Below are 18,599 nucleotides of genomic sequence, written 5' to 3' on the forward strand. Positions count from 1 at the left end.
AACAACAGACATGAGACTGGAGATGAGATAAAGTAATCCAGCCGTAGCCGAAAGCCAAGAAAACAAGAAAAAAAGCTCTATTAAGAAAAATTTGTTGGTGCTGTTATTGAGCTACAATCCAGCTGTAAATGCATGAGAGAATGCCTGTGGAGGCTCCCTAAAGTCAGACAGATATGTTGGCAAGTTAGTGTGTCTTTTACAGTTGATTCACCTCTTGCAACTGCAAACCGTAGAAAACGTTACAGGGAACTGATGTCAGACGTCTTCTAGCTGAGTGGTTTTGGCAGTGTTTGTGTTTAGACGAGGAGTGTTCTGAGTGAGAGTGAAAGGGTTGTTCACACTTGTTACACAAATTGCAAGCTTTTTTTTTTTTTTTTAACATAAACACAAGCGTGTTCTGTGTTTAAGAAGTTAGTCTAACAAAGGTGAAGAATGCAGGCTGAAGGATATTGGTACTGTATCAAACCTGACGGAACAATGTTTGAAACAGATTTGGAGTTTCCTCACTTCATTTCCCGTCCGTCTGTTGATTTGATAAATGATATGAAACATCTGCAAACCATTTCGTACTGCTGTACTTAAAATAAAACACAAATGTGTCCCACTACTGTGGAACACGTTGGCAGAGTCACAGTGTGTGTGTAATCTTTTTTTGCATGTTGCATGTGTTTTCATCCACTGAGACTGAGCCCCTTAAAGAAAGGTCAGAGGCTCAGCAGTCTATTGGGACAAAAATTAATCCGTGGCTTTAGCCCGGTTAGTCTCTGTAGGGCAGTTTTACTGCTCTGACTGCTTCCAAATAATCTGAAGGTCTTCCATTGCTTGTTTAATAATGCATTTTATCCTGACTGGAAATTGTAGCATTTAAAATACTTCACAGGAATCAGCAACAAGGATTGTTGTTGCCTGTGGGAAGTAGAATGCCATGCCGAGTAAATCTAGCACTTGCCTGATCAGGCGAGTGGTAAAAAAGGACTACGCACGTCGTTCTTTCTGGAACTGATGATGGAAATAGCTAAGGAGTGAGCCATGTAGCCCCTTTCTCACCTCTATTGAGGTTGCACGTGTGCTGTACCAATCAGGTACTTCTGAAGAAATAGTGGCAGCTAAAGACCATTATATTCCAAATGACTTACAATCAGTTGCTATTAGAATAGAAAGCTTTTTTTGCCATTGCACAGGAACAAAAGAATGCTACATATACATCAAAATTGCGGACCTCACTGCGTTTCAAAGTGACCCATGTGATCATCCATACAAGGGTTTTGAAAGCCAGCGCTTGGGCAGTGACTTCTGGCATCAGACACCAACGAAAAAAGTTTCTTTTATCGTTGGCATGATACATGGCTGGTCACCGTTGTAGTTCAACAAACACCGAGTTTCACCCAGGAGAGCGGCTCTGCGTCTTGTAAGAGTACAAAGCCAAACCCTGTTCTTTTTTCCTAAACCCAACCACATGTGCGCTAGTTGTTGAAGGAAAAGAAACATCAATTCACTGTGTTGTACTGATGTAATGCTTTTATTTTAAAGGGAGACAATGCATATATCTACACTCTATACTGAGCTTTTGCGCCGCAAATAAAGATCAACCAATCACGCTGCACCAGTACTGAGGCATACTGATACTACAAGGATAGTAAAACAAGATGAAGGCTCTGTAGTCCAAATCAAGATGGCAAACTTTATTACTCTGTGAAACCTTGACAATGGCAGCACATACAATATCAACTCCTTCCTTTATTACCTTTCACAATAAAAGCGCTCAACATATACAGTACATTACTTAACTATTCATACCAGAGGGAACTCAAATTCACACAGAGCCTTTTGCTAAAAGGAAACTCAATACAATAGCTTAGGTGGTACAACAGCTTACCTCAGACTTATTGTCAGATGCTGCTCTTGATCAATAGGATCCTGATTATTGTCACAAATTGGCATAAGTGCTGAAAAATCTATTCACATCCATATGTTTTCTTGAACAAGTGTTTTACTGTCGCAAATTCGCATTAGTGCTGGTATGAATAGTTTTGAGCAGGCGACTGTTTCACATTTTTGTGAAAAGGCCCTTAGCGTGTAATTTTTTTTAATTTTGTTTATAAGGCGACAGATTTACAAAACACCTTAATACAAGCTTCTTAATTTTTTGTCTTAATTCGGCCCTGAAACCATTCCACTGTCATCACAAAAACAAGCTTTATTGTTTGCAGACTGTGCTGGTCTTTTCTCCAACACACTGGTCTGTACCAAGTTCAGCCTGTGACCTTTTGTGGCTTCTGCAAAGAATGAAATAGCCAAAGAAAACTAACAATATGCTGTCTACATGCAGAGACTAATTCCAAAGACTGATTGGTGAGTCAGCTTTGTTAATCAAGTTATAGTGTGCTTACTCTGATTATAACGTTAATACAAGTGTAATAAGCTAATTAAGGAGTTTACAGGATGGTTTCAGTAATGGAGGTATCGCTTTTCTCTGCTTATAGTCGTGGAGTGCATGTAGAATGCACCGACTTCAAATCATTTGCATTGATCACGTTATGCTTCTTGAAGGCTTTGTATGTGCTTGGAGGAGGCGGAGGAGGAGGAGGAGGAGGAGGAGGAGGAGTTAACCTTTTACAACATGTATTAAGGAGACACGAGGAGGAGGCTCCCCGGAGAAGTCGCCAGGTCAGTGTGAGGCTAACACAGATTAACTGACATATTCATGAGTCACTGATCAATATCTAGTCTGCAATCCATTAGTTGCTTTTTTCCAAATGTGAGAGGAAAATCCCACATTCAGTAGGGTTGGAAATCAAACCCAGAACCCTCAACAGTTCTAATTCAACTTGTAAATGCACAAAGAATTATTAACAGGTGATTTTTTTTCATGTTTCCATTTAACCATTATCTGGATTTTTTCCAGTTTCAGTGCTTATAACGCACTTTGAACTGGCATCTCTCCACAAGATGCTCTAAGAGGCACTCCATGAAGTCTTTGCAGGTGCTGAGTGGCAATTATATGCTGTGATAGACAAAAATAGAAAAGAGAAAGCACATCGAAGACTGATACTGTTGTACAGTGCAGTGACACACTCGCTCCCTGAACAAAGCCAGTGTAGTCTTCCTCTCAGCTTGTCAAACTGGCAAAGCATGTTAACAAGTAGCCATCTCCCTGAGCTTGCTCAGTGACGCAGTGATGCCTCCCTGACATGGAGCTAGTGTCCAGACGGAAGGTGCAGCTGAGAAGTTGTTTTTGTTACAGAAGAATAAACTATTTACGCCCGCCATGCCCATTACATCACCCAGAGCTGTGGTATGGTTTGCTCACAGATAAGGGAATTTGTTGAACAATAAAATTAAATATCACAATTGTTTTTCTATACACACTCATCATCATTATTAATACAAATCTTCCATCCACACTGTAATGTCTTCATGACATGTATGTGGAGAACCTCATATAATTCATGCACTGTTGAGGCATCATCATAAGACAGTCTGTCAGTACAGTTTGTCAACATGCAGAGAATCACCACCACTGGCAACAGAATAATCAGCCGTCTCCGAAAATTTATGCAGGGTGTCATCAACTTATATCGTTGGATGCTTAGTGTTTGGATGCAGACATTTCCTCCAGTTTGCACTGGCAGATGGTGAAAGTTATTCTCTCCATTTTCATCACTGAAACTCTGAATCATTGGGCAGTCTTGTATTCCTGGGTAATTCTCTTTGCATTATGTTCCTCATTTCCAATACAGCAGAATGAACCCCTGATTAATTTGCATCCACACTGGAAGAGCAGTGGCTGTAGTAACGAACTGTTGCTGGTGCTCACTGGGAACATACATTTACTAAGATGTATTTGTATATATTTGATAATAAGTATTTTAAATAGGGAGCTTTGCTTTATTTCACATTAAACAATTTAAACTATTTATGGACTTTTCAGTCAAGCCCAAAACATCAGGCCCTGTCCAAGCCAGACCCGAGCCCGAACCACTGCAGCAGTTTTGGCCCAAGCCCGATTAAAATGCCAAACCTCTATTGTAAAATATATATTAAATTTCATATATTATGATGTATACATTTTACATATAAAAACATTTATTACAAGCTAAGGGCTGATATGTTTCCTTGCACCACTTCTCCTCCCTCTGTTATTTCAATAGTCTGTCATCTCGTGCATGACAGGTTCAGCGGAGCGAGCTGTGCCCCTCTGCGTCTTGTGCGCACAGTGGTCCATGGCTATGCAGCGCGCAGCTGATGATCACAGCTCTACAGCTGCATTTTACACACATCTCTTTCACTGCAGGGGAGGGGAGGCAGGCTGGGAGGCCCCATTGCAGCCCCCCCTTCTCTCATTTTCCATCTCTCTCTCTCGTGCTCTGTCTCTCTAAGTTCTCCAATATATTGCTCTGTTGTTCCATCACTTTCCCTCTCCCTTTCCCTCCTCTTGATTCAGTCCATTAAAACTTCTACCATTTATGTACAAGAACTGCCAGTTTCATTTAAAAACAAAAACAAAAAAAAAAAACACTTGTAAATTGGCAAGAGCCTGACCCAATTGAAGCCCGGGGGATAATGCGAAATTACAGAGGGAGAGCTCTACTTCCAATACCATTTTTTCCTTCCTAATACTGATACCTGAACTTGCGTATCGGCAGATACTGAGTACTAATCCGATACCATTGGGAAAAAAATGTAACTGCCAGGGTCTGCAATTAATACCCACCAAGTGCCAACTGTAGATAGATTTTCTGTTTGGTGAGTAAGCCTTGGCTACGCACCGCACTGTGGAGGTGAATGTTTGTACGAAAATAGTCATGTAATAAAGAAGTATGCTGAGCCTCTACTGCATCTAAACAGTGCCATGAGCTGGTATGAGACATCAGCCAATCCGCTAAAATATCACTCGCCACCAGTCTGCTGCTAGCTTCCATTAAGCAAATGTGTCGCTAAGGGTTATGAGTTGCCCCCATACTCAAGACTAATAAAATAATAACATAGAGGCTCTGTAGTCTAAACCAAGATGGCAAACTCTTTATTGCCTCCCGCATTGTCAAAGGCCGCGCATGACAGCTTCACTCCCTCTGTTCTTACCTTTCACAATAAAAACAGTAGACATACTGCATCAGTGCTTACTAGAGGGAATTTACTCACATTTTGGGTCTGTGATGATGTATTGGTAAATATTGTAAAATCATTTTGCTTGTAATTTTGCTGTACTTTAAGTCAGTATTCAACATATTACCCATTATCTCAATTAAAATTGCTGGAAAAAAATGTATATGTGGTACAAAAAGGCAATTTATTATGTTGGCTGGTAAATTTTTTCATCTACCAGTTGTCTTGGCTGGTGAGTCAGAACCGACAAGACAAGTGTCCTGTACTAAACACGTTTTCCAAACAAATATAACATGCTAACGTTATTAGCGCAACCCTGTGGCATTTTACTTTGTATGGATTAGCCTATGAATCATATAAATCCTTTTTTACTGTGTAGGCTACTGCTTTAGAGCGACTAGGAGTTGAGTTATGGGAAAACTGCTGTAATGTCCGGGTGTGACACTTCTCTTAATTACATGGTATTGGCTCAGTGCACAGACCTGTCTACTTACTGATACCCAATCTAGCATGTTAGGCGATATTGGAGGCATCTCCAATACTGGCATTGGAACATCTCTTAAACTACTCAATACCTCAGTCAGTATTTGCTTCAGCCTCTTTGTCAGTGAGGAGAATGACAGACTGTATGTGACACTGGAGCTACCAGTTTACATAATGTGGACAGTGATATGCCTTTGAATCCAAAAGACAAGGTCACACCGGATGATTTTGAACACAGTCTAAGCCTGACTGGACCATTTCTGTTCTCTGTAAGACCTGACACCCTGATCCTCCCATTGACTCAAGAGCAGCCATGCAGAGCGCACTAAGATTTAATTTTACTTGGGCCAGTATGTTGTGTGAAATAGTCTAAGAATTTCCACTACTGAAATCTGAGTCAGAGTGACGGCCAGTGAACAAGAAGAGGAATAATTATGAACTCCCACTCACAAAGATTTTTGGCCATTACTTTAACAAAGATGAATCTCAGTGGTGGTATTATTTTTTCTTAAAACTTACATATCATATCTCAAGGACCTCCTGGATCAGTACCAATCAGCAAAACTTTGAGTGAAGTGAAAGAGGGCACAGACACACTTTTTGTCAATGTTATTCTTGTCAATACTTCAAACTATGTAGTTTCTCAGCATTGGGCAAGAAACCAGAGAGCACATATATTCTAAGTGATTTTATAGGTACCTGCTCAGGATGGATCTAGTAGTGTGTGACAGAAATTGATCTTAGAGTGGGTGTATTTATTGAACACTCCAGCACCACTCACCGCATCAAAATTGTATTGACTGAGCTTTGACCAAAAGTAAAAGAAGTCAATTTGATCTACCACTGGGATCAGACAGCATAAACACCTGCAGACGTTTATAGAACAGTCGTGAAATTAAAAATCAAGGGGTTAAAAATGCCCTTGATAATTTAGGAACCATTTATTTGTTTCTCAACATCTTCACATAAAAGTTGTTGATTTGTTACAGATTCACACATGAATGACTGCCGTGTCCCCCGAGAGACTCTGCAGGTAGTTTGTCGGAGTCTCTCGAAATCCCTCTGGGTGAAGAAAAAAAAAGGAAAGTTTTCCAATAGAAAATAGCCAAGCATGCAGCCTGGAGCAAAACAGAAAGAAAGAAAAAAGTTGGCACCATGCAGCCAGCAGTAAACAGCTATGCCAATACAGCCCACTGTGTCAGTCAATGGATTGATGGATGAATGGTGGTACAAATCGAACTATCTCATCATTACATGAAACTGATGCCAAACGAAATGTAAATCAGTCAAAATCAGTATTAGATCGAGGGGTAACAGAAAAAAACATTTATAAAACCATTTATAATACATATAAAAACATATCTGGCTCAAGATTTGGGAAATCTGACAAAAAAAAAACTTTTACACTTGCAATCCCTCAATGTATCTCAGTGCCGACATCAGGAGCACTATATTCAGAGGCGTCCTTTGAGTTGCAGTGCAGCAAGTACAGAAAACATGTTTTTATGTAAATCACATATTTCTAAAAAATCTATTGAAATGTTTGGTCATAATCCAAATCTGGCAGCCAACAGACAGGCAGAAACAGAACGTTTCCCCCTGAGTGCAATCTGAATAAAATAAAAGTCAGAAGTGGAGTTTGAAAAACCCTTAACAAGCACCACTTTTATAGTCTGCAAGCCTGGAAATGACAAACCCAAACTGAAGTGGTTACTTGAACCCATTTGAATGAAGTCATTGTCTTTTATGAAAGTTACTTAACCTTCACCTTCACCCCCACATTTAGTCGACATTCAAGTGATACTGAGCCACATTTACAGAAGCACAAACATGATCATTTGTTTTCTTGGCTGTTTTGTTTCAAATCAATTCACCATTGTGTCGTCTGTGCACTCCTGTAACAAAATAAGCAACTGTTGTCACAGAGATTTGGGGGTCTTAAAATGGTTTCCACAAATGGAATCATGAGGCTTTGTGCTTTCAAACAATGTTTAGTTTTTCCTGTTGAAACTGACAAACAGGGTCCAGCACAAATATAAAAATGTAAGACAAATACAGCTGTAGGTGGTGATTCAGAGGTTCAAGCTAACACAGACCATCAGAAGTTAGTAGGTTTTGATGTTAACATGGTCCAATGTCGTCTAGATGGGAAAGGAGCAGTGAAATTTTCCTTTTTTGGCATTTTCATGAGTAAAATAAAGGTTTTCAGGTTTATAAGAAAAAATTGCCGCAGTAAAAATGAATTAAATCATTAATTTCTAGTTTCTTATACTTGTTAATACTAAGCAGGTAGGACCACAGCAAATAGGCAGAACAGCAATAAGACTGAAAATCAGTTTACAATGGCCAAATTGACGCCAGGTCCATGCACATGTTTGGAACTGGTGTTGCCCACTATTGAGCGATTTCAGAATAATTTTAGACACATGGTTTATCACTGTTGTGAAACATATCCTGCAAGTTTTGTAATGAGTGGACCAGAAATAACAGATTTATAGTAAGATTTGTGTCATGCTACGCCAATTTTTTGCATTTGTAGTGCCCCCTGGCGGTTGATTTGAAGGAGACTTTGAGGGTATATTTCAGGTACTTATGTGGACATATCCTACAAGTTTCCTGATGAATTGCCCAAAAGTTGTGAAGTCAGGTTAATTGATATGCTAAACCACGCCCCTTTTTCAGTATCCAGTTGCACTTCGTTGTTCAGTATCCAAAATGTAATGACAAATGATAACTTTGGATGACTGTAAGACCAGCAATGATCAACTGAAAATTTGGTAAAAATCTGGCTAATGATTTAGGAGGAGATTTCAGAATAGTGTTCTTCAAAAAAATCAAAATGGCAAAAAAATCTGCTCAGGCAAATTTGGGGAATGAAAAGATGGATATCTGTGCTGTACCAAATTTCCTGTAAATCGGACTTATTGGGTAGGAGTTATGACTTTTCAAAGTTGACCTTTAATTATAGGAAGGCTGTACCTAACTGGGAATTACGTCAGTCAAATCAGAAATGTCCATTTATTATTAATATTCGACAATATGATGTGTTTGAGACAGCGGAATTCTTGAAACATAGTAAACAAGTTAACTATGCTAACAATGGATCAGAAATGTGACCTGATCTAAGCAGAAGGCAGAAGATTATGTTATTTCTTAGCCTTATGTTAGAAAGTTTCTCCTCTGTGCCACTGCATCAAATCCATGCCTATCTGTACCAAAGTCATTAGCGTTCACTCCTTAGCAAATCTAGGGATCAAAATATCCCCAGAAATGAACTCCACAGCACACAGACTAGCCACAGACTGCTCCACCCCTTAGTCAACAATCTCAGTCAGCTGAGGGGTCTCCAACTGGCGATTTGAATCACCAACTTTCAAGGTGCAGCCCTAAATTATAGCCCTCCCATCAGGGCGAATAGGGTCATTTTTGGCCAGCATTTGCACACAACTTCTAGTCATCTCTGAAAATTGAATGCATCTACACTGAACCATCTCATAGGAATTTGAGTAAATATTACTCAAGAAAAATAATAAACCAGCACAAATAACAGGACTTCAGCCCTTTGGGCTTGAACCTTTAAATATAGAAGTAGTAAAGGATGGTAGTATAGATGGTTTGAGTCACAGGCTGAACATTCTGCAAAAGTAAAACAGGTAAGTGTGTGTGCTAAAGTGTGCTTTGCTCTGACCTCCTAATGATTTATGGCAAGAATAGATTAATCTTTAAGATGTTTTTCATCAACAGCCCATCTTTTTTAAAATATGTTCCTGAACGTGACGTCATTTCAGAAGTTATTTAAGCATGTAGAAGTAAGTGTTCCTTAAAGCAATTCATATGGCTGACTCACACTCACAATCCATCAAATATTCATTAAGCTATATGAAAAATAGGTTGTCAGAACTCAGCTGAGGATATCATTTAGGTCTTTGAGTCTTTTATAGAACGAGTAACAGAATTGCTGCCAATTTCCCCTCTACTCTCACTGTAGTCCACTGAGGCTTTCTCTGCGGTTGCATTAGAGCAGCACTCTGCTAAACATAGGCAGCTGAAGACTTCACAGGACTCAGGTTGGCCCCCCGCGGTGACCTCCAGCCAGCTCCTGATGGAAATCTAACCAAGCATCACGCCCAATTTGAGACTCCAGAGTAAACAAACAGGAGTGCTCTTCAAAGGTATAGCCACTAACAGACAGAAGAGTGGGGTCTATCTGTAGCTCTATTCACTCACTACGCTGTAAAGGCACAAGCCTGGAATTGAACACACACAACCTAAAAGACGGAAATTAATATATGTTTTTGTCGAAGATTCTCAGATGCTGTACATAATTAACTGTCAGCAGACCGACAGATTTTGTTTTTTGGGGGTTTGGCAAGGCCAGATTTGTGAGTTGATGTGATCAAGGAGAGATGTTTCAGATTTAACATGCTTGTTGTTGAAATAAATAAACAGAATTATGTGATATAATAAACAGGAACACGTTTTAATCACAGATGATACATGCCTGTCTTTGGCTCATCAGTTACACACTAATACATAATTTTTTTTCCAAGGAAATAAGATGCTGCAGTTGTAGCCAAAAGTGACATTTTTGCACCCTAATACGGCTGCAGTATTTTTAAATCTGTATGCTGAGGTGCATCATTTCGCCAACTTCTCTGAAATCTCTCTAAGTTATGATTTCGTATAATAACCTTGTCATAAATTGAAGTAATCAGCTGTCTCTGAAATATCTGGCTTAACTAAATCTCATTATGGCAATTCATAGTGAGTAATCGTCCCAAATGCTGGCAATAATTTGGCTCTTCTTCGATATTTCAGTTTAGCCTACCAGAGTGTGCAGAGAGAAAAGGTATGCATAAAATAAATAGCCACAGATCAGAGACAGACTATAAGATAAAAAGAAACTAATGTACTCAAGAAAATTACAGTAGGTCATATGCAGTATTCACAGGTTAACACATACGTATACATAGTACACAACTGGAATATAAAATGAAAGGGAAATGCTGCTTAATTCTGCAATAATCATGTACCAGAAGTAATGGGTCATAGATTTTTAAATCATAAGGATTTTACAGTGAATACAGAAAAAAATGGGTCAGGGACTTTGTTCCTTTTGCCTCATGATGTATCGACTTTCTCCGTTTTGTTTATCATCATCATCATCAGTCTCAGTCTGGGTTCCAGCCACTGAGAAAATAGCATGTTAATGTATGTTAATGCATGTTAACACTTGAAAGTCCCAGATTTCCCACCATCGCCAGTAGGTCTGTCTGAAACACATTTAATGTTTGATCTGGTCTAATCCAGATTTAAACTAGACCATGCTGTGATTAAATTATATCAGCCTCAATACAGTGATCTGCAACTTAAAGTCCCCATGATATGAATCATATTTTCCCAGTTTTAATCCTGTGTCCCTGTTTTAATTGATCAAAACAAACAGTATTTTTACATTCAAATCCCTGTCTTTTCTTCTCTGTAACACCAGGTAAAACAAAATTTAAATGTTTGATTGACGACTCCTGCACTCGGTTTACAAAAGTTCATCCAATAGAAAAAGACTTTGGGTGACCAGCTAGCCACACGGGTCATATAAAATCTCACTTCACTGTTTGTGTGTTGTATTATCTAGCTAACAGCAATATGGAGAGAGAGATAGGACAACATGTTTGTTTGGACATCAGTGGACCAAACATTTGTTTTCAATTTCAAGACCATTTTGTGGAGGTCTAATTCATTTATTCGTCCTCCTTAACTAACGGTAAGGGGTGTGTGTGGAACCAACAGTCCGCTAAGCAACGAACTCCACTATAGGCGTCAGAATCACCAGAGGACTCACAATATAATATTATTGCGATATTGTGATATGCTCAGTATTGCGATACAATATAATGCGATATATTGCGATTTATTTCTTTTTTTCCAACTGCAAATTATTTCCCCCAGGGAAAACTTTGTCACTATCACTTTTACCTCATAAGATAAAGTTTTCAGTCTGTTCATCTGACTTTAATCATTTTTATTGCAGCTAAATGTGATGCAAAGCAGACAGACTGACCAACACCAGCATAAAACCTGTCAGACATGCTGCATACACCTGACAAACTGAACTGTTGGCAGATTTAACACCCTCTGCAAGATTAAGTGCGCCCAACACCCATGTTAGACGAGTTGTCTGTTACATCCACAATCCCCTGTTCTTATGCTGCATTTTGCAGGAAGACTGCAGTGTTTGCTCCGGTGTGACTTTCTTGTAGAGAACGTGAGACAACAGTTGCCAGTCCTCTGTGAGATAATGTGCCATTATAGTAACATATGAATCCACTGACCTTGAAGTCCATGCGTCATAAGTTAATGCCACCTTCCTGTTGTACTCAAAGGTTCTTCAGCTTTCTGCCTCACTTCTTTGTAGAGTTTGGGTACAGCTGTGTTGGTGAAAAAACGTAAGGACAGAATCACATACCTGGGTTCCAGTTTTTTCAGCATGTAATAAAAGCCTTTGTTTTCAACAACAATGCATGGGAGCAGATCTTTGCACATTAAGTAGGTGATGGACTGTTATTTACTTAGCTCTCTCAGAGTTGGACAGTAGTTTTGTCGAGCTAAGTGTGTCCAGTGTTGGTTGATTTTTTGGCAGAGCGGGTAAAGTGTTAGCTTGGCCGCCAGCAGCTACCACTATCTCTGGATGATGGAGTGTGAGGTAAGCCCTCATGTCTGTAGTATTCCCAGAGTATTTTATTCTGATATAACACAGCATGCAATCACATGTCATCCAAAATCTGATTTCTTTCTCTGGTGCCTCCATCTTTGTTTTGATGAACCTCCTGCCTAATGCCGCTGACTGAGACCTCTGCTGACCTCACAAGGCAGAAAAAAAAACAAATATCAGCACCATCTAGTGGACAGAAAAAAGCAATTGATTTTATTTTTCTTGTACCAAAAGTTGTCTTGAAATGTGTATTTGCTAAGATTAATGATGTTTATAATTTCATAACACAAAATATTGCAATACTATGCTGTACCGATTTTTTGTCCCCCACCCCTACTCCACTGTAGCTCCATATTACGGCTGGGCGGTATACCGGTTTGTACCGAAAACCGGTATTTATTTTCGTTATGATATGAATTTTTCATATACCGCAATACTGGTGAATAGCCCAAACAACGTCCGGAACATGTACGGTGGGAAAGTGTTTCAGCGGGGACCCATTTCACCGCTGCACACCACAGGCACGTTTGAGTGGGTGAGAGTGACGGCCGGGCTCCACCAGCTGCAAACGTAAGCGTCACGTCAACGTAGCTTCGCGGCGTATTCATCTGGGCTCCACTGACTGCGTACGGAAGCGACACAAAGAGAAGCCAGCGGGGTTGTTTACCGTTTGCCGAGCCGAGAGGCTGCATGTAGGCTGCATGAAATGTTAAAGCATTTCCCACCTAAGTTATTACATATATTTGAGTTATCTACAAGTTTACTGTACTGTTTGTCATCTATTGCTTTCAAATGTCCGCCACGGACATATACACAATGTCACGGATAAACATGGGTAAATGCATGAAAAAAAATCATCACATATCACCTCTGATAATGGTTTATTCATTTAAAAACACACTGTGCTCGTTTAGCACACTATTTCATGTAGTTTTTATCTGCTGGAGGGTCGCGTAGGGGAGCGTAGCGCGACAAAAATAGAAGAGCATCCTAAAATAGTTGCCGTGCGGCAGATGGGGGTTGTCGCCCCGCTCCCGTTGCCGGTGCAGCCAGCCAGTGTGTTTTTAAATGAATAAACCATTATCAGAGGTGATATGTGATGATTTTTTTTCATGCATTTACCCATGTTTATCCGTGACATTGTGTAAATGTCCATGGCGGACATTTGAAAGCGAGTAGATGACAAACAGTACAGTAAACTTGTAGATAACTCAAATATATTTAATAACTTAGGTGGAAAATGCTTTAACATTTCATGCAGCCTACATGCAGCCTCTCAGCTTGACAAACGGTAAACAACCCCACTGGCTTCTCTACGTGTCGCTTCCATACAGTCAGTGGAGCCCAAATGAATGGAGCGGAGCATGTGTTGCATTTCAGGCGTTGTCAGGTAAATAACAAATTCCGGCACTTGAATAGGCCATAGCACAACACAGCAGCATGTCAAGTTGGCCGAACCTGAGCAAAATACCGTGAAATACCGTGAAACTGATATGAGTTTTTCTTAAAACCGTGATATGAAAATTTTGTCATACTGCCCAGCCCTACTCCATATTGCGTTAAACTCAAAGCCTGCCCACTTTTAGCGGGCCAGTCAAATGCGAATGATACACCAACCAGCCAAAACATTAAAACCACCAGCGGGTGAAGTAAATAACATTGATCATCGTGTTACAGTGCAATATTCCATTGGGAAACCTTGGGTCCTGGCATTTATGTAAATGCTACCTGATGCGCTCCACCTACCCGAACACTGTTGCAGACCAAGTAAACCCCCTTATGGCAATGGCACTTGTCGATGGCAGTGGCCCCCCACCAGGACAATGCACCCTGCCACACCACAAAAACTGCACAGGAATGACCGGAGGAATGGGACAAAGTGCTCAAGGTGTTGACCCGACCTCCAAATACCCCTGGATCCCAACCTGATCGAACATTTGAGGGACGTACTGACCCTGATCCACAGTGGGGACCGGACTTGGCTCTGACCTTTTAAGGCATGGACACAGGACCTCTGGGGGAGCGGGGTACCAGCATGTCCCACAGATGTTTGATGGCACTATTCCTATATCCTACCCTCCTGCTCAGACCACACCCATCTTTAGACTTAGCCTTCATTGTGATCTTAACTCACAGCTGTAGAGTTTCAAGGCTTTGATTTGCTCAGCTATGATGCTTTCGCAGTGACAAAATATGGTCACAGGGATATAAACATCTGGCAGTACTCTAAACAGCTTCTGTGGTAGTTCCCACTGTAATAGGTGTCTCCAGGACCACATTTTTTCACTATCACACACACACACACACACACTCATAAGGTAAAATCAATACCAGCCAATCTGTTGTCAACTTTCTTCTAATATTCTGTCAACAGGAAAAATCTTTGTCCAGTTTTGTTGGCAGAGATATTTGTGTTTACTTCATGTACACTTATTTACAACTGGTGTGTGTTTAAATATACAGCACACAGCTCTTTTTTAATGATGCTGGGTTGCAGTGATTGGTTGCTCAGCTCTGCCAGGCTGAGACAGAGCCCCCGGATATTATCACAACTTAATTCAATGTTAATTGGCAATACCAGGTTTGTGTATTAATCTTTATGCTTTTAATTCACCCCTCTTTAAACAGGCTGCTGCTCTCTCCTCTGTGATCACCTGTCCTCTAAATCACTCTGCTCAGTCAAGCGGCTGAGCTTAATATCCTGCTCTGTCAATAGCCACTGAGAGGAGGCAGACTTTATGTTCCTTAGGTCTCATGACAGGCACTCTGAAATGCTGGCCTGAGGGCACAAGCTCAAACTCATTCTGCCAGGGCCGGTCAGGACAGTCTTGAAAGGTATTGGCTTTCCCCAGCGCTGGCCTGTTACGCTGTAATTGTGAGAGTTATACCTGACTTACCCCAATGATCTTGTTTGTCAATTTTACAAGGCTCCTAATCTTTTCTTACTTAACAAGTTAAATTTTCTACAGCAGGCCAAAATACACAATGTTAAAACAGACTTTAAGAAGTAAAAGTTGTGCAGCACAAACTGAGCAGCTTCGACACTAATGATAAGGCTTCGTGTTCCATCTGGCACCGATGTTCACTCAGTGGTCGCACAATAACAGTCTATTAACCACAACCAAGCAGTCTCAGCTTCATACCTGAACCACATGGAAGACACTCATTTTGTGTCTGTATGAGGACTTCTTGCCCTGAGTACTCAGTTGTGCTCCTGACGTTGCACATTTTCCCACAGCTCATTGGTGATGTTTTGAAACTCTGAATTGTGCTGAATCAATGAAACATCAACAGTGACGAGACACAAACAGGTAACCTAGCTGGTGATATTTCACAGTAGTTTTCTTATTGTTCAGAATTTCTACTGGCAAAAATGAATTGATCCTAGTAACAATTGCTGTCTGCGAGGCCTTTGTGCTGCTGACATCCATTGTTTTTACACTGGCTGATATGTTCCTTCTCCAGATGAATCTGAGCCTATAGTGCTCTATTGTTTTAATTTGTTTAGACTTTTAAAAATGAAACTATACATACTGTATTTTTTCCTTGGATATTTGTACTTCGATAAAACTTTGATATATTGAAATATATTACATGAATCAATAAGGCTCACCCTGTGACAAGAACTGAAGTTGTTTCAATTAGTGAAAGAAAAAAAAAAAAAAGGTCACGGCTACAGACTATGTACTAAGTTTGAAACAAAATTAGGAAAACAAATACTCTGTAGTTATGCTGGTGGCATGGAATGAACACGATTATCCTAAAACCAAAATAAACTGAGGACAGCGTTAGTTCAGACAGGACACGATGTCAAGCTCAGCTCACATTCCAGCTACGTCAGTTGATCTCAAACAGCCCAGTCAACTGATGAAGCAGCTGACTGATGGATGGGAGTCAACTGATAGATCACAACTCCTCTCTATGCAACCAATTGGCACATCTCATTCAGGGTGCCCTATTTAAACTGCTCTGGCCTGCCTACTGTTGCTGCTTCATCTGCAAGCAGCTTTGCAACCCGCCTCCACCCCAGCTCCTCCTTTTCATGCTGTGTCTGGCTTATCAGTGTCATTTCTGTTTGTCATTGATGCTGCTCTGTTCTGTTCCCGGGGGGTCTTTGCTGCTGCTCTCCCTGCCTGAGCCTTTCCACGTAGGCACGTGGAAGGGCAGAGAGGTGTGCTCTATCTGCCTCAGGCTTTCCACGTAGGTGCGTGGAAGGGCAGAGAGGTGTGCTCTATCTGCCTCAGGCTTTCCGCATAGGAGTGTGGAAGGGCAGAGAGGTGTGCTCTATCTGCCTCAGGCTTTCCGCATAGGCACGTGGAAGGGCAGAGAGGTGTGCTCTATCTGCCTCAGGCTTTCCACATAGGCATGTGGAAGGGCAGAGAGGTGTGCTCTCTTTGCCTTAGGCTTTCCAAGTAGGCGCATGGAAGAGGCTTTCTGTGTAGGCCATATAGAACAGAGCCCTACCACCAAATATAATACTGCAAAGGGAAATAAAGTTTTCTTTGACTAAAGTGGTCCTGGCTGAATCGGAATTAACAATATTATCACAATAATCTTTGAAATATCCTGAAAACTCTTAAGTGGCAATAAAACATACTGGCATCACTTAACCTTACATTTTGCGCACACCTTTCTATGAGAATGACTTTAGTGAAAAACAATCTAAAAAACACAGACTTCTCAACAATTAAAAATGGCACTGTATGTTTTGATATGAAATATGCCAATAATTGTTGAAGAACTGTTGTGTTTTTTGAGGCTGGTTTTTGCAGAGTCTCTTTTATTGTTAGTTGCCCAGCGGTCTCCTTGGGTGCTGCTGGACACAATATTTATCATAATTGCAAATATAAGGTATAAAATCATCATTGTAAAATAATCATCATTGTAAGTTTCAATATGTGTGTCACTGTTAAATCAGACGGAATATGTCAGCTTGAAAAGGTGTGTTTCCTGGCAGGATTTGAAGGTGGAAAGGGAGTCAGTAGTCAGTGAGTTTATTTTTGTATGATCCGCGATATAATCGTTAATCGCCTCATCCCTATTTGGGTTAGTCTGATGATGTATTATAGTGACTAAATAATATGTCAAATGCCGACAGAGGCCATTTTTTGGCAGTTTATACCGTAAATAATTTGAGCCTCAGTTAAACCAGCAGGGATCATGGAAGCTTTTTGCCAGTGTGTAGTCATCTGGCCTCGGCCCCTAAGCTTATAGAGCTGCACAAGGGCCCACTGACCACTAAACTGTAGTTATGATCACTTATAATCTGATGCTTTACACCGCCATTCTGTACTGCTAAGGATTCAGTGGGTCAGGAACAGTGTTTCTGCTGCCCTTTTGCAGGGAGCACGCAGCCCCCGTAGGGTAAATAGGCTTTTCCTGATTGGTCCACATCCCTGCAAATGTCAGCGCACAGAGATGGAAGCCTTATTGATATTACTGTTCTCTGGCCCTTACCACTTAACCAGTGCTAACTGCTCAAACAAGACTTGGTGGGCTCTTAATTACTTTTTTGAGAGACGAAAGATGGAGTCTAATGAAAATATCAAAAACATTATTTTCCCTGCCACCGTCTCCAGGTCTGACACGATCAATGGAATCATTCCTCTGTATGAACATAATATCACATTGTCTTAATGGAAATTAAAAGTGGCAGTTTGGCGGGTAATTTGTTTCAGGTATCGATTCACGCCAAGACTGATCCACAGCAATAAGGTCACGATCCCTGTGTTTGTTTGTGTGTTTGTTTGTTTGTATGTTGTTAAGCACAGAGATTTTTTTTATGTTTTTTAAAGACATGATCAGATATGATAGAAGTTTGGGTTTGACGACAAACACTGCTGAAGTCATCACTCGCCATCACATTTTTCTAAGTGATGCTTCATGGTAAAGAAAGTATTTGCATGCTTTTGGTGTCTTATAGAAATCATGTTTTACAGAGAGTTGAGTGCTGAGTGTCTGAGACATAATTAAAAAGTAATTACAAGCATGATGCATTGACATGAATTTATGCATTTATTGATATGCTTTCACAATTTAGAGACACTAATGCAGACAGATGAATAAATCAGAAGTCTTGTCGCCTTCTGTCTAACTGGAGTGATTAGCAAGTCAATTATTTTTTTATGTATAAACTATTCGTAAGTTTAGCACATTGAAATTTAATTTCTACGTGATGTCGCACATCCCCTTACAAACCCGAGCTGCTCCAGAGATCCCTTTCTTCCACTGTGTGTGTTTGTGTGTTCAGATAAAGGTGTTGGCAGGTTCCTTTTTGTGTTTGTGATTATTGGCAGTC

General features: G+C 40.4%; 1 protein-coding gene across 1 annotated transcript in view; it reads left to right on the forward strand.

Annotated features, from left to right (window-relative positions):
• LOC125903215 (glypican-6-like) overlaps positions 1–18,599 on the forward strand; it is a 235,236-nt gene that overhangs the window by 149,412 nt on the left and 67,225 nt on the right. The window lies entirely within an intron of this gene.

This window comes from Epinephelus fuscoguttatus, linkage group LG2 (genome assembly GCF_011397635.1).
Source record: "Epinephelus fuscoguttatus linkage group LG2, E.fuscoguttatus.final_Chr_v1".
In the NCBI taxonomy this organism is placed as follows: Eukaryota; Metazoa; Chordata; class Actinopteri; order Perciformes; family Serranidae; genus Epinephelus; species Epinephelus fuscoguttatus.